This window comes from Canis lupus, chromosome 8 (assembly GCF_003254725.2).
Source record: "Canis lupus dingo isolate Sandy chromosome 8, ASM325472v2, whole genome shotgun sequence".
In the NCBI taxonomy this organism is placed as follows: Eukaryota; Metazoa; Chordata; class Mammalia; order Carnivora; family Canidae; genus Canis; species Canis lupus.
The window spans coordinates 57,746,197-57,770,183 of NC_064250.1; positions in this window are offsets into that span (position 1 = coordinate 57,746,197).

The window sequence follows — 23,987 nt, forward strand, 5'->3', positions numbered from 1 at the left end:
AACTTACTATGGAGATTTTTATGACTACAAATAATGCTGTGTTAAATCTCAATCCACGCACATCCTTTTTCTTCAGCCTTTAAAATGATTTGTGACCTATGAGGGAGTGTTGCAGACAGATGTCCATTTAATGAGGCAATTACCTCAGGACTGTGTTTCTCTCATGCTTTTGGCACAGATGCCTACACAACTGGGTAAAAAGTTAAAATTTTGATTGTTTCACAAAAACATTATATAGATGAAAGAATATTGGTGCTGGAGCCTGTCTGTTGTCCCTTCTTTATTTCATTCATTGGCTAGGAAACCTATAATGCAACAGTTCTTTTTTTTTTTTTTTTTAAGATTTTATTTATTTATTCACGAGAAACGCAGAGAGAGGCAGAGACACAGGCAGAGGGAGAAGCAGGCTCCATGCAGGGAGCCCGATGTGGGAATCAATCCTGGGTCTCCAGGATCACGCCCTGGGCCGAAGGCAGGCACTAAACCACTGAGCCATCCAGGGATCCCCAGTTCTCATTTTTAAATATCATCCACATTCAAGCCTTGTCTAGAATCACAGAGAAGCCATTGCATCCCACTATTAAGACTTAAAATTAAAAAAAAAGAATTTTGGGTGGAATAATGGATGAAGCACTACTTTGTCCAACACATTAACTTCCCACGTATCTCCTGAATTCCATAGTTTCCTGGTCTCTACATTGTGTCTCTAATAGCTTTCATCAAATTGTTAAACCTAATCTAAATAGGCTTTCAACCAATCACATTAATTGGGCCATAAATATCAATTCAGTACTGATGACTCACTAAATTCTATTTGTATTTGTCTATTTATTAACTGTCCACTCCAATAGAATCTAATCTATATCAGGCTAGGGATTTTGTCTATTTTGTTTATTGCTATAGGTCTAAAACATAAAAGAATACCTAATAAATAATAAACAGTAAATATTTTCTGAATGATTTATTCCATTTTTATTTTTAATGTTTATTTTAAGAGACATTCTTAAGCAATTTAGAAAATTCTCCAAATTCCAAGGAAAAAACACCTAAGATGTCTACTTTTCACAGGACATAGTGTCTTCAAAAATACATCCAAAGTTCCAAATTGACTTCTCTGCTTTCTCTGTTAAAGTAACCCTTTCATGCATTGCATGAAAATCCTACCCACTTGACTCCAGAAAGTGTTTGTTAAAACCAGGCAGTTCAGAATTTAAATCTTAACTCGGGCATGTAATAGCTGTGTGGAATTTTGTTAAGTCACATAACATCTGTGAATCTATCTTGCGATCGGACACAAATAATTCTTAATTTGCAAATGTGGGATGAAAGAGTTAGAGATAGCTTACATAAAACCAAGATCCTAAAAAACCTGGACATGTGTCAGGGGCTCCAAAAAAATAAACATTATTATTTTTATTTGTTTCATTATTACTGGAAAATAAATATTCTTGATAAGAACAAAATTTTACTAATTTTTATTATTCACTCAGAGAATTCAAGGTTTTTTGTTAGGCTTCATAATATTATTGATTTTTGCTTCTAGAAAGCATATGATAGGAATGGAACCTTGAATCCAATCTTGAATCTGATTTGTTGGAGGGTCCTAGTGTTTACTGGGATTGCGTTCCCTCTCTTTAATACAGGACTACAGACATCTCTGTGGAGCTGGTGGTGTTTACCAGGATTTCTCCTCTCTTAATTTCTAAGTTCTGTTCCCGTTAGCTCCTGCTCAGCTCTCAGCCTCTATACTTCCACTTGTGAGTTAGCAAATGCCCCCAAGAGAAAAGTTGTACTGATGGTTGGAATTTTATCTATATATTTTGTTCTTCTAAAACTTTGATCCTTTAAGTCCTGGCTGCCTTGTTTTTTTCTTTTTTTTCTTTTCCCAATGCTTTCAAATTAATTTTGTTTTTTGTTTTTTGTTTTTTTTTTATAGAATTTTTTTTAAATTTTTATTTATTTATGATAGTCACCGCTGCGCCACCCAGGGATCCCCTCAAATTAATTTTGTTAAAAAAAAAAAAAGAGAGGGGGAAAGAAAGAAAGAAAGAAAGAAAGAAGAAAAGAAAGAAAGAAGAAAGAAAGAAAGAAAGAAAGAAGAAAGAAAGAAAGAAAGAAAGAAAGAAAGAAAGAAAGAAAGAAAGAAAGAAAGAAAGAAAGAAAGAAATCCCCCTGGCTGTTCTTGTCATGCCTAAGGAGAAGAGAAATAATTTGAAATAGTTTATCTACAAAACCAGAAGGAAATTTTCTGATATTGATATTTACAAATGGGATATTATTCATGAGTTTTTCTCAAAATCACCACACACTCTTTTCTTTTTAAAAATAATATCTCGGGCAGCCCAGGTGGCTCAGCGGTTTAGGACTACCTTCAGCCCAGGGTGTGATCCTGGAGACCCTGAATCGAATCCCACATCTGGCTCTCTGCATGGAGCCTGCTTCTCCCTCTGCCTGTGTCTCTGCCTCTCTCTCTCTCTCTCTCTCTCTCTGTGTGTGTGCGTCTCTCATGAATAAATAAATAAAATCTGAAAAAAAAGTAAAAGTAATATCCCAAATATCCCATTTAATGTTGGCCAATTGTTAAATTTAAAAAAATAATCTAAGGCCAATGGACGTAGACTATGTAGTTTAATTTCTATCTGAGCAATATTGTCACCCATTGTAATCACAGCACAAATGTCCCTCTATCATCTTAACTATCGTGGCACTTGAATTTCCATTGGTCTTTAAGTATTTCATATTACACCCAAGCTGTTAAAGATGAGGCGGAGTATCACAAGTGTATCAATAAAGGTTTGGGATAAATATTGACCAGGTCACTTCTGGAGGCCACTGAGCGAAAGGAAGAGCCATTTCTCCTTCAAGACCAGGAAGGCAGTGCATCCTGTGCACAGACAACTTTCTGCAAAGATTTACTTGAACTACTTTGTTTACTTAACGAGACCGTCTGGCTGTGAAGGCCTGGATGTCAGACCACATTAGCATTGCACTTACATGTAAAATTAATCAAAAGACCCACAACTCGCCGTGTAGTCCCCTTAGAACCAGGGGTTAAACATCTGTCTGGAGTGATGTTTCCTAAAAAGCTTTATGTAATGGCCAGAGGAGCTCAGAGTAGGCACTTAGTGTGCAGCGAAGGGCAACAAAGACGGTTGAGGGGATGTGCTGGGTTTCCGCGGACTGTCAGCCTCACCATCATACCCAAAGGTTACCACCTCAGACTGCAAAAGCTTTTAAAGCTTCTTGCATCTGTGTTGCCTGACTGCCTTTAGCATTTAGCACTTAAGACCAGGACACTTGGAGCATGTGTCTTTTGTCAGGGTTTATTTAACGTGAATAAAAATGTTTGGATCTTTCTGGAATATCCGTCTCTTGAATCACAACTTTGACTTTGTGGTGCTGGGCTGAGCTGTTTGGTTTTTCCACATTTTACCTCTGTTAACATTAAACCTGTAAGGCTTAGATACATCTTACAGTGGCTTAAAACACTAGCAAGTTTCCCTTCTAATATTTGACAGAGTTTGTGCAGCACAATGTCATTGAGATAATGTGAGCTTTGGGTTCGATTCTGGGCTCTCCTACTTATTAGCTGTGTGACTCAGCCTGCCTCCTTGTCCAATGACCCGTGCCATGCCGTCACCTTACAGACATCATCTGTACATCTGCAATTAGGTTGTATGGATCATCGTCTGTTTGCAGAGTGCTCTATATGCGTAGTTCCTCTGGAACCAGTTCGATAAATCAATCTTATTTGGTAGCTACCATAAGTAATGGTCCTAAAGAAATTGAGTTCTGTACTGACACACTACGAATAGAAAAATAATTAATAGTGGGGGAGGGACTCTTTAGCAGTGACAAAATAACTCCTTTCACTGACCTGTTTGAATGTTACTTGGAACATGCAGTAAAATGATAATAAACTCATCTTCAGGCAATTTATTTAGAATAGAGAAGATTTAGAGACATGCATGGAAGAGATTTTCCGGGGTGAACAGATGCATCACCACGTACCAGTCATTTGGAAGTGAGTAATAGTCTGCTGTCATTGAGTTGAATAGCAGGGTTTCTTGCTCATTGCAATCTTCGCACTGAATGTTTGAAGGTGCTCTCCTAGTGAAATAAGAGAAAGAGTGGCTAGGTTTTTTATATAAGTTTCCTTAAATTAGCCTCTTATTAAATAATGGGATATTTTTTTCAGAATTAAAATGAACTCAATTTATATATGAGACCTGACAAAATCTTGCTCTGGGAAATGAATAGACCTGCAGTCATGAGCTTTGAATTTTAACAATATTCTTCTCTTGTCACCTGTGACCTTGGGTATGTTAATTAAACTCTCAGAATATCAGTCACCTCATCTTTAAAATGAGAATTATTAAAGAGATTAACTTCTCAAAACAGCCCCTTGCTTGAGACATGGAGGAGAGAGAGCGCAATATTTAAATTCTGATGATTTGGTCAATGAAGCCGCTAACTGGAATGTGGGGAGCCAGTCAGAGTCAGACACCACTGCGTATGTCAGTGGTGAAGATGAACGCTGTAGAGTTGTACCTGTGGTAGCCAGAATTGTGGCCCCTAAAGCTGTCCATGTCCTAATCCCCAGAACTTGTGAATATGCTATGCTACATGGGACGTTGCCGATGAGATCAAACTAGGACCTTGAAATGGAGAGGTTATCTTGGATTTTCCAGGTGAGCCCAATATAATCATGAGGGTCCTTTGAAGTAGAGAAGGGAAGCAGAAGAATTCAGAATGATGTGACATGCAGAGGATTTGGCCTGCCATTGCTGGCTTTGTAGATGGTTGAAGGACATCACAAGCTAGGGGATGAGGCCATTCTGGAAACTCAAAGATGTGATAAAATGTATTTTGTCCTAGAAAGCCTCCAGAAAGGAATTAAGACCATTTGACGCATTGATCTTAGTCCAGCAAGACCTTGTCATACTTCTTACCTATAATCCTATAATTTATAAATTAATAAATCTGGGTTATTTTAAGCCACTACGTTTGTGGTAGTTTGTTACAGAAGAATAGAAAACTAATACAATCCCTAACATGGCAACCAGCATACAAGGAGGATTTGGGTTTGTTGGAGGAGTAAATGAACAACTTCTATGATAAACATCCACATGGAGCTTCCCGAGGATAGTTAAATGGGGATCCTCCCACTCTCGTGATCTTCATGTATTCTCTAAATCCACACTCTGGTTTCTCCATTTGGGGAAGACTACTTCACCCGTAATAGAGCTCACTTCTCTGCCTATCAATACATAAATATGTTCTTCAAAGCAAATGAACCATCATGCAATTACTAGCTCACAAACTATCCTCCTGCAGAGGCAGTTGCTGGAGAGTAATATTGTGTCATCTTCATTTCTATCTCCCAAAATGTGCAGCACAGAGCCTGGGCCAGGTAGGAACACAATGGAGATTAGATGCTGGAATGAATGGAATGAAGTAAGGAAACCAGGTTGTGACTGGGAGTTCAGGCCCAGATTCTCAGCCCTGAATCAAATACCTTGGAAAATGTGAATGTATTTAAGTCTACACTAATTCCATCCCCAAGGGAGCAAATCTGAAATCCAATCTAATCATTGTATCTACTCAAAATCCAGGATCTTCTGAACTTGAACAGTTTTCTCCATTTGTTCTGACAAGGATTCCTTGTGATCTGGCTGCCCACAAACTGAAAACACCAACTTTCCCCTCCCACATACAGAATTATATACACAATATATATAGAAAAAAGAATAGGAGACACTTATTATTCTTCTGCAGCCATTTGGAAATCCCCTCTGGAGACACTAGGAAGGCCTCTCCCTGGAAGAGGGGAAATAATCTTTGTGACCCTGGTACTACCTTCTAGAAGGCCTGTCTTATTCATCACGCTCCATGGCAATGTCTGAATCTAGAATAATGTTCTCTTAGGAAATTGTTTGTTTTTTAGGGGCACCTAGGTTGGCTTACTCATTGAGCATCTGCCTATGGCTCAGGTTGTGATCCCGGAGTCCTGGGATCGAGTCCCACATTGGGCTCCCTATGAGGAGCCTGCTTCTCCCTCTGCCTATGTCTCTGCCTCTCTCTTTCTGTGTCTTTCATGAATAAATAAGTAAAATCTATTTTTAAATAGTTTTTTTAAAGACTGATTCCTGTGGATGAAAGGTTAGAATACCAAAGCTTATTACAAGTCACACAAAGTTAAATAATTTTCAGTCTGTCCCATGACTTTCTTTTTGCTCTTTTGCAAAATTACTCCTTCAGAACATTTGCAGCTTTCTGGTGTACTTAATTTGTTATGCACATTAATAATCATACTTGCATTGTTGCATCTAGTCTTAAATCTGCTTTATTTCTTTGTTTTCTCACCTTCGTTTCCTAACTTTTTAATTAATGTGGCTGCACTGAAGCTACTAAGATCTAATGGAAAGGCTACACACTTGATCATCTCTGCTACAAAGCTGCATTTTCCATCACCTCTCAAGCTGTAATTTACATACATTTAAACTTACCAATTTTATGTACAATTTGATGATATTTACAAAGTAACCAATGACACAGTTGTAACATAAGACATAAGACAGAAGACATTTCTGGTACATCAAAAAGTTCCTTGTGCAAATTTGCAGTCAAACTCTGCTCCACGCCCAGCTGACAGCAACTGCTGACCTGCTTTCTATCATTAGAGATTATTTTATTTTGTCTAGAATTTCTTATAAAAGGAATCTTACAGTATACATTATATTGTACCTGGTTTCTTGTATTCAACCTAATGATTTTGAGATACCTTTTGATATTTTGTGTATCAGTAGTTGATCATATTTCTGTGGAGTAGTATCTCATCATATAGATATACTGAAGTTTGCTTCTCCATTATCCTCTTGTTGGACATTTGTGTTGTTTCCAGTGTTGGCTGTGATGCTCCATGACCATGCAGAGTTTAATAGGAGAGTATTTCTATTTCTTTTTGATAAGTATGGGAGTGATAAATATTATAAGTATGGGAGTCACTTTCTTGACTTTACCAGAAACTGTTAACATGACTGTATGGTTTTATATTCCCACCAGCAATTTATGAGCTTCAGCTATTCTCTCCAACATGTGATATCTTCAGTCTTGGTAATTTTAGTTATTCTGAAAAGTGTGTAGTGATTTTATTGGAATGTTTATTTCCTTTTAGTGGTGATTATGCTGTATGTCTTTTTATGTGCTTATATATCTTCTTTTATCTTCTCGTATAAAATGTCTCCTCAAATATTTTGTACCCTTGCTTGTACTATTGAGTTACAGAGTTCTGAATATATAGTTTGAAAAAAAAGTTCATTGTCAAACTTTATATTGCAAATATTTTCTCCCAGTCAGTGATTCGCCTTTCAACGTCTATAGAAAAGTACTTTATTGAGCAGAAGTTTTTGACATAAATAACTCCAGTATATCAGTCTTTTATGGTTTATGCTATTTGTGTTTATCAAATATATCATTGCCCTCCTCATTTTCTCATATAATTGTTCCTCAAAATTTAATTGTTTTAGCTCTTACATTTAAATCAGTGGTCTACTTTTTAAAAATATTTTATTTATTTATTCATGGGACACAGAGAGAAGACAGAGACATAGGCAGAGGGAGATGTAGGACTCAATCCTGAAACTCCAGGATCACACCCTGGGTGAAAAGTAGACAGACGCTAAGCCACTGAGCCACCCAGGCATCCCTAGTGGTACACTTTGGATCAACCTATTGTGTACAGTGAGGTGTATGGTAGAATTATTATTTTGCATATGGATATCATCTGTTAATTTCACTACTTTAACAAAATGAACATCCTTTCTCCCTTGAATAACCTTGGAAAAATTTTGATATGTAAAAAGACCATAGACTTTCTATTATCTATCTATCTATCTATCTATCTATCTATCTATCTATCTATCATCTATCTATCTATCTATCATCTATCATCTATCTTTCTATCTTTATTCTGTCCAACATCTATCCATATGTCAATACCACAACTGTCTTGTTTCCTATGACATTGTAGTAAGTCTTCAAATGATGTATAGTAATTACTCTAATTCTGTTTTTATTTTAAAAAAATTGTTTCTGCTATTTGGTTCATTTGCATATGCCTATAAATTTTTAAATGAACTCATCAAAATTTTACCAAAAATAAAAACAAAAAAATAAATAAAAATTTAAAAAGTAATAAAAACAAAACAACACACACACACACACAAACCCAGATGGGATTTTGACCAGGATTTCCCTGAGTTTTTTTTTTTTTTTTTTTAAGATTTATTTATTTATTTATTTATTTATTTATTTATTTATTTATGATAGACATAGAGAGAGAGAGAGAGAGAGAGAGAGAGAGAGACAGAGGCAGAGACACAGGCAGAGGGAGAAGCAGGCTCCACCCGGGAGCCTGACGTGGGACTCGATTCCGGGACTCCAGGATCACGCCCTGGGCCAAAGGCAGGTGCCAAACCGCTGAGCCACCCAGGGATCCCCTCCCTGAGTTTATAGATCAATTTTATGAGAAGAAATATAATAATAATATGCTTTTCAATCCATGAATATGGTATATATTTCCATGTCTTTTGGTCTTCCTTAAGTTATCTGAGCATTATTTGTAGTTTTCAACTCACAGGTTTTGCTTTTGTTTAATTAAATTTCTCTCCCAACATTTCATATTCTTAATACTATTGTAAGTGGTATTGTTTATATTTCATATTCTAAGTTTTAATTGTTAGTATATAAACATACAATTGATTTTTATATCAAGAATGTGTTCTGTGACCTTCATAAACTATCAATTACTTCTAGTACCTTTGATATTTGATATGTAGACAATCATATCATATGCAAATACTATTTTTCCTTCTTTTTTGCTTTCTCCTTTCCAATCTGTAAGATTTTCTGTTTTGTTTTCTTGAATCTTGGATAGAAGTGGTGAAGGCATATGCATTTTTGCCTTGCTCTTGATTATAGGAGGAAATAAAGCACTTAGTCTTTTATCACAAAGTATATTGTTAGTTGTTTTTTTTTTTAGATTTTTTTTATTCACTTGAGAGAGAGAGAGAGCAGGAAGATAGTGCACAGGAATGGTGGGGAGGGGCAGAAGGAGAGGGAGAAGCAGACTCCCTGCTGAGCAGAAAGCCCCAAACAGTGCTCTATCCCAGGAGCTTGGAATCATGACCTGAGCCCCCCAGATGTCCCTGTTTTTTTTATGCCCCTCATTATTTTGGGGGAACTTCTCTTTTATTTCTAGATTGGTTAGGTTTTTTTATGAGTATGTGTTGAATTTGTAAGAAAAAAATTACTGCATCTATTGAGAGGGTTATACAGTCTTTGTCTCTTCATCTCTTCTTTTCTCTTTCTTTCTTATGCTGTCTTCAGTTTTTAATTGTTTAAGAAGACAACTGTTTTACCTATTACTTCATCATTATTAGAAAGAATGTTTCCTGTGCATGGTTATGTTTTTGTATGATTTTGTTGCTAAAGGTTTTTTCATCATAATACCCACTGTTAGGAGGTCAAAAGCAGTTAGATTTTACACCCTTTCAGGCTATGAATTTCCAGACACCTTCTCATTATCCCTGCTTGCAAACTGTACAATTCCCTCCTGATGTGTTTTTTTCTTATAATTTCTTCACAAAAAGATACAATAGTAGCCAACAGATACTAATGCTTTGATTCTTCTCAATCTCTTCCCCACAGCTGTCAGTTCAGTAGACATGTGATCTTCCCCCAGGAAATTGAAAGCAAGAGTTTTACCAAATGTTTGCCATTACGTAATATGGATCATCATCTCCTCAGCCTCTGATAACAGTTTTATTATTTCTTGTTTCCTGTATGCTAAGCCTTTGCCACATGTTTTAGGTTTTTGTTACAAAGCATGTCTCTTGAGTTTATCCTGAGCATTGACATCCCGCTGGCAGTGAGACATAGAAATGAGGGAATAGAGAAAGTACACAAGATGTGACACATCAATTCTACTCACACACTACTGAAGAAAATTAGTACCATGTCATATGTATATGCAAAAGGGATAGGAAAATTTATTTAACTGTGTAGTCAGAAAGCAGATAATAGATTTAATGAACTGTTAGTTTATCTTTGATACATGCTATAACTTTTTTTCCTGAGGGAGCTACCCTCTAAAAGCATACTGACAAAAATCCTATAAGGATTCATAAACAAGCCTTCCAGTTGTGGAGGAGGGTAACTGTTAAATGCCAATAGACTGGCTAGATATTAGAGAATAGACTGACTCACTAAGAGAATTTTAGAACTTCAGTAAGTTTTATCAGAAAAATAATGCTATTAGATTTGGGAATAGACTGAGGATGTTTGATTGACAAAAAGAACAGCATTTTATATCAGTCTGAATCCACTGAAATGGGTAAATTTTTCAGAGCTTTTGGATTCAGTGTGTTAGCTCAAGCAGCTGGGGATAGTAACAATTGTTTGTTTATAATTGTTCACTCGGTGGTGTCTCATACTGAATCTAGTTTGAGATGTGAGCGTTTTAAAAATAATATTGGTGAACTGCTTCACATAATCAGGAGAGAATGAAGTGCTGAAGGAATATCATTAGTGACCAGCCCATTGACCCACTATGTCCTTCATGAAAGCCCAGCAGACCCAAGGCTCTGAGAAATACATCAGTGAAGAGAGCAGCTCATTTGAATAGTAATTAGTGGCAGTATTTGTCAACTAGGATGCTGCTGCCAACTGCTATGTTTGAAATGAGCTCATTGTTTTTAGGAGGATTGGACAAATCCTGGAGTGACTGCACCAAAATGGAGATGCATAAAAAGAAGTTACTATGAGGAGCAAAGAAGCTGCATGAAAATCCTAATGACCCAACACCTCAGAATATTTAACAATTTAATCTTTGATCTCCTAGAGCTCAGATATATAGGCAGTCCAACAGAATTTTTATTCATTCATTACCTTCATTCATTTAACAAACAAGTTCAAATGCTTGATAACTAAAGCTGCTGTGCTTTGTGCCTATGATACAATGGTGAAAAATACAGGAAAAAGAAATCCCTGATTGTATGGAATTTACACAGTATTAGGATGAAAAAAAAAAGACACCAAATGTGGACAACAAATAAATTATTGTAATTTAGAAATGTATGAGTGATTTAAAATAGTTGAGAAAAGTAAGGATATTGGCAATGCTGTGAATCAAAAAGATGGGTACAATTTTATTAAGGTGGACAGGGTAAAAACATTAATAAAAATTCCTGAAGGATGTGTAGGAGCTATTCATATGGTGATCTGCAGATAGAGAATTACATGCTAGAGGAGAGTTAATGCAAAGACCCTAAGGTGTGGCCTTTCCTGATGTTATTAAGAACTATAAGAAAGGGACTTCTGGGTGGCTCAGCAGTTGAGTGTCTGCCTTTGGTTCAGGGCATGATCCTGGGTTCTGGGATCAAGTTCCATACCGGGCTTCCTGCGGGGAGCCTGCTTCTCCCTCTGCCTGTGTCTCTGCCTCTCTCTCTCTGTCTTTCGAATAAATAAGTAAAAATCTTAAAAAATAGAAAAAAAACAGTAAGAAAGCTAATCCAGCTTGACATTCCCATCTGGTGCAGTCAAGGAAAAGTAGTAGGAGAGGAGGGCAGGTGAGGCTTAAAATTTTAAATGTGATAGGAGATTTTTGGAATAGTTTGATTTGAATAGAGACAATATCTGATCTCTGTTGCCAGTAGATAAGTCTGGGTGCTGTGTCATGCAGACATGGTTCAGGGGTTGAGGGTAGGGGTAAAAGTAGAGCTAGGGAAATCATTTAAGTCATTGCAATTGCAATTACCCAGGTAGGATATAATTGTAGTTTGGACTATGGTGGTGCAGTGGATGTGGTGAAATATGAGTCTGGGTATTCTGAAGATTAAAATCAATAGGATTTTAATGATGGATATGACAGAAAAAGAGTAATCAAAGATGATACCAATGTTTCTGACCTAAGGAAATAGTAGGAAGAAGTTGCTATTATCTAAAATGGAAAATGCTGCACTTGAAGCAAGTGGGACAAGCTAAATGTGAGAGGTTATTAAGTCATCCTAATGATGATGTTCGGTTGTTAGATATATAATCTGAAATTCAGGAGAGAATGCAGAAGGAGTTACTTCATATAGGTTACATTTAAGGCCATTGATGTATGCAAAATTATTTATCCTTATTTTATTTTAATTGACATGTATTGGTTTCAGATGTACAAAATAGTGATTTGACAATTATATATATTATGAAATGCTCACTATGAAGTGTAGTTACCATCTGGCAAAATTACTGCAATCTTATTAACTGTATTGACTATATTCCCTTTGCTGTATTTTAATCCTTTGAATACTATTGGCTTGCTTATTTTAAAACTGTATGATTGTACCTCTGAATCCTCTTCACTTATTTCGCTTTCACCACCCCAAATCATCCCTTGTAAAAACCACCAGTTTGTTCTCTGTGCTTGAGTGTATTTCTGGTTTTTGTGCGTGTGTGTGTTTGTTTATTCATTTGTCTTATTTTTATGTTTATACATATAAGTGAAATCATATGATATTTGTCTTTATCTATTTGACTTATCTCACTTAGCATTGTATCCTTTAGGTATATCCATGTGGTCATAAATGGCAAGATCTGTCATTCTTTTTTATGACTGAATAATATTCCATCCTCCTTGTATATATCACATCTTTACCCATTCATCTATCCATAGACACTAGGCTGTTTCTTACCTTGGTTATTGTAAATAATGCTTCAATAAACATAAGGGTGCCTCTAATATTTTTGAATTAATATTTTAATTTTCTTTGGGTAAAATCCAGGAGTAGATTGCTAAATTGTATGGCATTCCAACTTTTAATTTTTTGAGGAGATTCTATGTAGTTTTATGTAGTTTTTCACAATGGCTGCATCAATTTACATTTCAGTCAAGAGTGAGTAGGATGTCCCTTTTCTCTACATTCTGTCATTTCTTGTCTTTATGATAATAGCCATTCTGACAGGTGTGAGATTATATCTCATTCTGGTTCTGATTTCCATTTCTCTGAATATAAGTGATGTTAAGCACCTTCTCATGCGCCTGGTGGTCATCTGTACATCTTTGGAGAAAAGTCTACTCAGATCCTCTGCCCACTTTTAATGAGATTTTTTTTTTTTTTTTGGATGTTGATGTATACGTTCCTTATATATTTTGGATATTCTTTTTTTAAGGATTTTATTTATTTATTCATGAGAGACACAGAGAGAGAGAGGCAGAAACACAAGCAGAGGGAAGAGAAGCAGGCTGTATGCAAGAAGCCTGATGTAGGACTCAATCTCGGGAATCCGGGATCAGGCCCTGAGCCAAAGGCAGTTGCTAAACTGCTAAGCCACTCATGTGTCCCTATATTTTGGATATTCTAATCAGATATTTCATTTGCAAATATCTTTTCCCATTTAGTAGGTTACCTTTTCATTTTGTTAATAGTTTCCTGCACTGTGTAAAATCTTTTTAGTTTTTTACAGTTTCAAATTTTTTATTTTATTTTATTTTATTTTATTTTTTGCTGTTATTTCCCTCACCTGGGGAGATATCCACAAAAATACTGTGATGGCTGATGACCAAGAGTTTATTGCATATGTTTCCTTTAAGGAATTTATTGGTTTCATGTTTCACATTTAGGTCTTTAATCTACCTTTAGTTTAGTTTTTGTGTATGGTATTGTTGGAAGTGGTCCGGTTTCATTCTTTTTGCATGTAGGTGTCCAGTTTTCCCAGCACCGTTTGTTGAAGAAATTGTCTTTTCACCCTCCTCCATATTCTTTCTTCGTTTGTCATAGATTACTTGACCACCTAAGTATAGGTTTATTTTTGGGCTCACTATTCTGTTCCTTTGATCTATCTGTCTATTTCTGTGCTGGTACATACTGTTTTGATTATTATAGTTATGTAATATAACTTGAAATCTGGGATTGCTGTATGAAATTATAAAGGAGCTATGTATGGCTACCAAAGAGAAAAGACCCTAAAACTACTTGGACTTAACTCTACTTCAAGTTAACCTTTTATTCCCCCCATCAGTTTCGAGTATATAATTGGAAGAGATATAAGCAATGGGAAAATCCGTATATTGGATTTGTTCTTTGGAAGAAGAAGTAGTATGATGGAAAAGACTAAATGGAAGTGTCTCCAAAGTAATCTCTCTTTGAAACCAATTGATGAAAAGAAAAATCAAATTTCAGAAGTGAGGAATGTCACACATTTTACGTCTATGATCAAAACTTGAAAGATGCAGGAGTTGTGACTTCCAGTAAAATGCTATTTAATATTCTAGTTTAGTCAATGCAAAAGACTTTGTAAAATGGCTGGGGTTATCATAAGCTTAACCAAGTAATAATTCCAATTGCAATAATGATCTTGTATGTCGGCACAAATGAGTATACAACCTCTAGAACCTAGTACTCATATTTTAATAGAAATTTATTTTTATCTTCTATCTTTAGTTCAACAAATAGAAAGATGACATGCAGTTTCTTATTTTGTGTAGAGTACCTCCTCCTTGCTGTACCTGAGATAAATTCTCCCAGTTTGTACCACATTTTAGCCTACAGGGACTTTGTTTTTTACACAAAACCCCAAATGTCATGTTGGCCTACCACATTGGTGATCTCGTGCTCCCAGGATGTGTAGAGAAGGAAAAAACAAGTAGTATAGATGCTTTTGTAAGATGCATAAATTATTGAAGATTGAGGGAGTAAATCCCATGTAGCAAGAATATTGCTTTCTACAGATAAATTTTGTTGAAAGCTAGCTAGATCAGCCAATAGAAAGAGATTTGATATGGCTTAGTTATAGATAAATATAGATATTATTGCAGATAAAGACATATTCAGGTGCTATGTTTGTTGCCACAGATAAAAATGCAAATAAGAAAAATTCTTCATATCAAGGACTCAGAATCCTGAGAAATATATCCAGCCATATTCCAAATAACATTATGGATACATTTATTTTATTAAAAAATAAATTCAGCCTGAAGTTCAATATTGATGGGCATAATCAACAAAAGACAATATCTAGACATCAATATACAATTTTTGAAACTTGAAAGACAAAGACATTATCTTATGAGCTGCTGGTAAGAAAGGAATAATAAACTATGAAGATAAATAATTTTTAATTTCAATACTAAGTCCCTGTGAAAGAAGAATGTGGGAGAAGCTAAATAAGGATAATTAAATTTAAATCATGAACTTGGCCAAAATGATTTTTTACTTTAAAAGAAGAAAGAGAATATATTTTAAATCTAGATACAAAGATAACTTGTCAATGGATAATCTCTATTGCAAACCTCAAAGCAAGAGATAATTAAGAACTTAAAGAACAGTATAAGTTATGGGAAGATAATTGGCTTTACATGTTAGCATACATTTTGTTTTGTTAAGCAAAATATATTGATAAAAATAAGGCTATAAATTGTAACAACATATAAAATCTTTCTTTAAGGTATTTTTAGCCAAGATATAACAGCAAAAGATATATAAGGATTAGGAAATTGTGTTAAGCTACTCAGTCTTCCTTAATGTGAATTAAAAGTTTTATCTAAAATAACTAAGTTAATAATTAAAACAGTGTAATTGTCAAAAGCTATTTTAAAATATATGTTAAAATATTAAAGAATACCTACATGATGTTCTATAACATATTTTAAGAACTATACAGCAAAATACAATTTTGAAACAAAATTTTGCTTACTGCAAATTTAAACAATTATTTTTGATGTTTTGCATGTCCTAGGTAATTATTTTAGTGCAATGAAATAAAAAGTTCAAACTGATTATCAAATTAATTTATAAAAAGAAATAAGAACAACTGAAGATAAATTTCCAGAATTGTTCAGATTTTATATATATTTATAAAATACACATAAACATACATATATATGTGTATATATGTATACATTTTTGCATATACACTTGTGCATATACATATATATGTTAATATATCAATAGACAAGAAAGAACAGCCTTTTTTGTGGATAACAGAAATGCAACTTTGCTAACTGTGAAATCAGATCATACACATATAATTGAAAGTTTACTTAAAACAATGAAGCATTACTCTAAAGAATGTAGAATATATAGAAAAAAATCAACTAACAATAGTGAATGTCTATATCTCAAACTGTTTAGCTTTGAGAGATCTTAAGGATAATAGTAAGTGAAGCAAGTAGAATTACTTTTAGATATCATTGTAATTTCAAATTTCTATTGCTAATTAAATTATTCACTTGGATTATTAGACCAATACATCAAGAAAATGCAATAGAGTGGGCCTGGACTATAACAGTATATCGATCACTTTTCTCATAATAACATTGTATTTAGGAAGGAGAAATATGGCTAGATATAATAGAATAAGTTGGGTTCATACCTGATTGAACAACTGAGACCAAAAGGCTTCGATTAATGGATTGATACCAAAATTAAGGAAAGTTTTAAGGGACATTCCCAGAACACTTTTCTCTGTCCTGTTCTATACAACAATTCAAATAATAAACTTGAAGATGGCATGCTTATCAATTTTGAGGAACTGTATCAACTGGCTAATAGGATCAGACTTCAAAAACCATTTGTTCATTTATTCAACAATATTCAACAATTACTGTTGGATAGACTCATTTATACAAGATGAGGGAAAATCTATTAAGATGAATTTTAATAAAATCCCTAGAATGTTACTAGACTTAGCAGTAAAAGGTCAAAGCATAACTCTATGACTTGTAAAAAATCACTTAGGAGCCTATCTGAAAGAAATGTTAGGTGTTGGCATAGACTCAATGTCAACCAATAGCGTCCATAGGTACCAGGAAACCAAATGTGAGCATAGACTACATTTAAGAGCCAGCTTAGGCTGAAGTGGAGAAATAAACAATCAACTTTATAGGCCAGTAAAAAATTCCAAAGAAACATAAGAAAATATTGGAAAATTTACTAAGAGAACTTTCCAAAAAATGGATGTGAATGGATTCCATGCAGAATAGTTACAAATATAAAAATAATAATCTCTGTATTCCATAAGCTATTCCAAACATATGTGTGCGTAAAATTAGTAGAAAACCAGCTAAAGTTAAATATAATTTATGAATTTAGATAAAGACTAAACTTGTGACATTAAAATATTCTTCAATGGTTTAGTACTTTTTATTTTTGATTTAGTACTTTTAATGAAGACATGTTTAGTATGAATAAATTATTTGCATCACAGTCACCCAAAAGAAATGTTTTACTATTTCTTTCTATAATTCTGCTCTGATCTTCATCAACCCAGCTGGAAGAAATTCATCTCAGCAATGTTTGAAGGATTTATCATCATGTAGAGTTGGCAAAGGCGAGTTAGGGATGTAAGTTGTGAAGAACACCTAGAGAAGTTTCTTCTGATCATATCTCACAGGCCCATTGCCCAAGGATCCACATTCCCTTTCTGTTCTGTGGTTTCACTGCTTCTTGCCAAATTTGTGTAAGAATTTCTCAGTGATTTCCAAGATTAATTTTTAATTTATCTGGACTTTATGTTTTTCCCTATCAAATTGCCATCACTTTTAGGTGCTATGTGTTGGAGCAGAGAATGGGTCTGTATCATTCAACAGCTTTTTTCTAAACCCAGGTCTTTTCCTCTTACCCAGGGAAATCTTAGGCAATACTTCCATACAATATTGACCCAAGTATATAACTTTTTATTTTAAAAATTTCTATTTTGGGGAAATTTGGCACCATTATAATTCAAACCATTAAAAAATACTTTGTGACATTTATTTGCCTTCTCAGTGCATGAATTTTTTTTTCTTCTGAGTCTGTAATTTTATGGCTTTTATTATCAGACAATACTGTTTCCAAGATCTTAGAAAAGAGTTCCAAAGACTTGACGTGGCAATCAATTGTCTTAGGCAAGTGGTGGGTAAGCCATCAATAGCAAAGTGATTTAAAAAAAAAAAAAAGAGTTCAATATATAAATTCACCATGTGATGATAATCATTGGGAAATTATTAGCTTAATATATCATGTAAGACATATGCACTTCACAGGTACTATACTATAAGTTGGGTCATCATTTGATACCATTCTATATCTGTTATACTATGACATACTATAAAGGTCTATGTTATTTCTAAAGATGTATAAAAAATACACATACATTAAGGAAAAAGGAAATCAATAGGAAACAAGGAAGAAAAAACAGCACTTTCTGAAGATAATGACTGTGCATGAGAATATGTAGGAATTAACAAAAATTATGAGAGGAAAAAATTAGTCATATTGTAGTCTATGCTTACATAGAAGAATATTGGAAAAAATTGAAAAAAAAAAGACATTTGTGCTCATTTCCTGTGACTCATCTAATAACCTTGATGACTTACAGCAACAGAAATGGTTTCCTTTATATTTCTGGAAGTCAGATATCCAAAATCAGTATCTTTGGGTATCAGGGTTAACACCTTGTGTTTGCATTCCCTCCCACCGCTCTGGGAAAAATCGGTTTCTTGTCTCCTGCACGTTCTGGTGGCTACTGGTATCCCTTGGCTTGTGGGCAATCCCTCCAAAGTGCCTTTCTGGTCATATTACCTTCTCTTCTTTTGTCACTGTAGTAAAATCTGACCATTTAAGTTTTCATGGAGTATTTTATAGAAATTGACAAAGTATTAATAAAATCAAATTAGAAAAACATATTAATTTAGTCAATGAATTGATATAATTTAAAAAGTAGTGATAACAAATTTACCATGCCAGGGTTTTTTTTTTTTTTTTTTTTTTTTACAGTTCCAGAATTATTTATTGATTTATTTACCTACCTCTTTTTATTTATTTCATTTTGTTTTTCCTTTCAAATATTTATTTAAATTCTGGTTAGTTAGCATACATCGCAATATTGGTTTCAGGAGCTCCAGTTTTTAAAATACATCAAAATTTGTAATCACCAAAATCTTTTGACATAACATTTAAAATAGTGAAAAATGATAATTGTAAAGAAAACTGACTATAGAAGTTCCAAGTATGATCAAAAAGGAATACAGAAAACTGAGTAAATAAATATGTTCTTTGGGGCTTGAACTATAAGAGTAATTAATTTATTCTATTCTTCATCCCATCTGTTGAAATAAACTGCAAGAAATAGAGAGAAAATGAACCAATTTGTGAAATTAAAGGAAAAAACTATAAAATTTATTTTGAATATAAAGAAGGTTGACAATGATGAAATGCATGATCACGTTAAAGCTGTGATGGAAGGCAACCCCAGTGGCACAGTGGTTTACTGCCGCCTGCAGCCCAGAGAGTGATCCTGGATACCCGGAATCAAGTCCCACGTTGGGCTCGCTGCATGGAGCCTGCTTCTCTCACTGCCTGTGTCTCTGCCTCTCTCTCTCTGGTCTCTCATGAATAAATAAATAAAATCTTAAAAATAAATAAATAGAGCTGTGATGGATGTGTATATGTATATCATTCATAAAACTCCATAGCAAAATTGTGTCAAGGGGGATGTTTGGAAGCAACTAGTAGAACACTTAACATAGTGACTTCAGCAATAATGGCATTTATGGATCTCAAACAAAAAGAGGTCCAGAGATTGGCAATCCTGAGCTGGTACCACTCAGTTTTACCAAGAGTATTCTTCTACTCACTTGTCTGCAACTGATTGCTTTTTTGGCTAGAGGTTTATTGAAATATGGTTGCCAGATGACTGCAACACCTCCAGACATCATGACTGCATTCAAAGCAAATAATCATGGAAGAGGTTGATAACAATGGGTTTTTTCTCAAGTGGTTTTCTTTCTTTCTTTTATTTTTTAAACAAAAAGGAAAAATAATTCCAAGTTGGTGTTTTGTTTTGTTTCGCTTTTTAGGAAAGCAAAATAAAACAAAGCATCTTAGTCATCTTAGTCTCAACAGCAAGGAATAGGTGATAAAGTCACTTCTGGTGGCAAAAATGGATATCTGGCAAGGAAGAATGAAATCTGTAGGCTTACATAATCATTATCAATCCCTGGGGTTGGGCACATAATTCTTTTAAACAGAACTAGTATATTTTAGCCAGGAAAAATAGGTAGAATGACTATTGGTTAAAAGCTAGAAAGTGTGTGGCATAAACCTCTCACATTATTGCAGTACCTGGTGGATAGTATATGATGGTAAAATGATAAATCCATATGTGTCTACAAAAAAACTCTAGGATACTAAAATATGCCTATTAAATAAACAGAGGTAAGTTAAAATGATGGTATTCATAATTCATCCATTTAGTCATAATTACTGAGTGTTTATATATCAGGCACTAGGTATATGCTAGTGAATGAAATGATCTCTACCGCAAGAGTGAAACTAAGATTTGATGGCTGACCTAGTAAAAACTGATTAAACTCTCGAAATCTAGTGTGCTTACATGTCACTAATGGTATTTAAAATAAATAGTTTCAGTTTCCTTGGAGATAAATCTTGAAACTCTTAATAACATCTATAAAACTATACGGCCAATTCTATGGATGTATTTCAATTTTTCAAAAGTCATTTTTTAAATGTATATGGTCATTTAATGAAACACTGGAAACAATCAAATATCTAACAGCAAGTGAATGATTTATTAAACCCTGCTTTATTCATGCATTAAAATGCAATATGGCTATTACAAATGTAAGATCTGGGGCAATAAGCCTAACACAAAAATGTGTATGTGAAATAACACAAAAATGTGTATGTGAAATAACAATGTGTGAAAAAGCATGTCAAACAATTGAAACTAGTAACGATTTCCTTAGCTTTCATAGATCTGAGCTCTATTCCTTCTTTTATATTACTCAGGATGTGTCTCCTCTTCCTTAACGGACCATCACCAATACCTTACCTTCTGGGAAGTCTTCCTTGCTACTTCATCCCTATTCAATTAGTTGATTTTTCCTCAACACTAATAACCTTTACTAATTTCTATTTTATCTGTTATCATGATGTATCAAAATTAGTTATATATGCTTCTGTCTCTTTGATCATCTCTCTAAGGGAAGAAGCAGTATGTTATCTACTTCCAAATTCCTGCCACTTGAGACTGACATTTTATTCTTGTGTCCTCAGTATCTATGAATATGTCTGTCACAGGGAAGGCGTTCCAAAAACACTTGTTGAGTGAATCTGGTTAGTGCTCAATAAATACTGGCTGAATGAGTGAATGAATTCTCATAGGATTTTAATTATATTCATAATCAGAACTGAATTTCAAAATGTTTAATAAAAATTAAAATTTATTACATACTTTTTTCTGGAGAAAATTTAATATTATTTTACATGTTTTTAAAATGTGACATCTAATTAAATATGTACAGAACTTTGAATATATATATATATATATATATATATATATATTATATTTTGTGATACATCCCATCATTTGATTTATCTGGACCTCCCTGTCTGGCCTATTGAACGTGACACCACACTTGAACTAGCATACTGCTTTATTAAGCCTGCCATATATAGTAGGCAGACTGGATGCTATTAATGTAGCTTATTATCCTTGAATAACTACATGCAACTACATGCAGTTTAAGATCCAGGGTAACTGTACACTTGTGTTTTTGTTTCTTTGTTTGATTGTTTACACCTACATGAAAACAGAATGAGGAGGAAATCTGGTTACCCATGCAATGGAATAAGAAAAAAAGTCTCATCTTCTTTTACTGTTTCTCAATAGATTACCAAAAGATAGCATTCACTGATCTTGTAACCTTACATATGTCACAAAAGAGTGTGTTTTATTTAAATATACCGAAGACAAAGTCTTGTGAGACTTCACTTGAATTAACACCAGGCTTACACAAAGGAAAAAGTACTAAATGTGTGGTTCAAATAAGAATATATACATACAAGTTCCCCTAGAGCCTTTGAAATCAACCCAAAATATCCTGGCTCTCTATTCCAAAGTGTTAATTAGAGTGGTAGGGCAATTCTACTTTTTTCCCACTTTTGTGGAGGTTTTGATGCTCTATCCAATAAAGACAAGTATCTAGACTGCATTAAATGAATGATTCTCAAAAGCTGCTGACAAAGATAGACAAAATCTAGAAAGTCTTTGATGTTGAATACATGATACTGTTTTCATTACGTATTTCCACAAATCCCCATAAAAATTAAGTTTTGGCTCCTTTTGAGGACTAAGGTGTGTGTGTGTGTGTGTGTGTGTGTGTGTGTGTGCTGTGACAGGGAGGAGGGGTGGTGTTGGTCCGGAAAAAGATATGAAAAGATGCAATGCAAGAAACAAGAATCCTCTTCCCTTTCTCTTAGCCAAATGGTTTGGGTTTAACTGCCCTTGTTTGTGTTGGACCTGAAAAGAAAAGTGAAGCATTTTAATCTCCTTTTTAAAAACATACAGTCTTATGGAAATTTAAGTCAACAGCTGTTCAACTGTCAAGTCACCAGCTAAATTCAAATCCGAGAAAAGAAGAAAATCTGTTTAAGTGAAAGCTTGTTTGAATAAAGGCCGTGGGTTTCAGTATCTGTGTGTGTGTGTGTTGGGGGGGGATGGAATAAAGATTGTTACTGAATTAAAGGATCTTTTTCTAAGATGACTTTTCTTTGTTGAAAACGTTGGAAAGCCATCATTGGATATGAAATCAGAACCTGAAGTATGTCCTCTGTAGGTTTATCAGAAGGTTGTGGGAATAGAATACCACCAGGTCTTGAACTCAAGGTCAGAGGTTTGACTGACACAATACCTAAAATATAGAAAGTGGTCTAGAAAAATGTATGTTGGCAGAATGAACGAAAAGAATAGTCAGGGATTCCTGGGTGGCTCAACGGTTTGGTGCCTGCCTTCGGCCCAGGGTGTGATCCTGGAGTCCTGGGATCGAGTCCCACGACGGGCTCCCTGCATGGAGCCTGCTTTGCCCTCTACCTGTGTCTCTGCCTCTGTGTGTGTCTGTGTGTGTGTGTGTGTGTGTGTCTCATTAAGAAATAAATAAAATCTTAAAAAAAAAAAAAGGTCAAAGATGGTGGTTCAGTCAGTTAAGCACCTGCAGTCAGGTCAGATCGTGATCCTAGGGTCTTGGGATCAAGCCCCGCATTGGGCTCCCTGCTCATCAAGGAGTCTGCTTCTCCCTCTCTCTCTTCCCCTACTCCCCACTCATGCTCACTCTCTCCCTCAAATAAATAATAAATAAAATCTTAAAAAAAAAGAACAGTCAAAGAAATCAAGTGGTCACTGCTCGCCCGCATTTTCCAAAGGTCTTATATAATTGAGTTCTTTTTTAGAAAGATTAATGATAGTTGGCAGGATATGTAGTTGTGTGAAAGATAGACAATTATTTGAGTACTTTTTAACAGTTCAGAAAATTAAGATATAAACTCTTGGTGGAGCATGAGAATAGCCTGTCTCATTATGATATTGAATAATGGGTTAATTATTTTTCTTCATATGTGATACAAATCTGTGTTCATATGTGTGTTGCAGTTGAAAAGGTATAATAAAATAATGTGATTTTTTTCCCCCAAAGTAGGCTGTCTGGCTAAAAGGCTCTGCATTCCATAAATGTATTGACCTTGATGAAAACATACTGATTAAAGACCGGACATTAGATTTGCAGATGCAGAAAATCAATTGTGTTAATATATTAAATACTTATCATACTCTTACAATGATTCACACTAAAAAGACTTAGGAAGACCAACACATAAATAAAATGGCAATGTATGGGTTTATTATGGTGGTGGTTTCTCTAACCACCTTCAGCCCTGCTGTACGTCACGCAGACAGAGCTGGAAACTATTGGGACTATAGTTATTCCTTCTGAGTCAGACTATCAGACTAGATGCTCACATATCAAGCTGCTAAAAGGCGTTCTCCATCCATTGCTGTTCTGTTTTCTGTTTAAATTGATCAATGTCCCATGTGTAAGGCTTCCTTTTTATCCTGTATACGTCTTTTTCTGGGACCTAGCTCTCAACCACACCCTTACCTCTGCA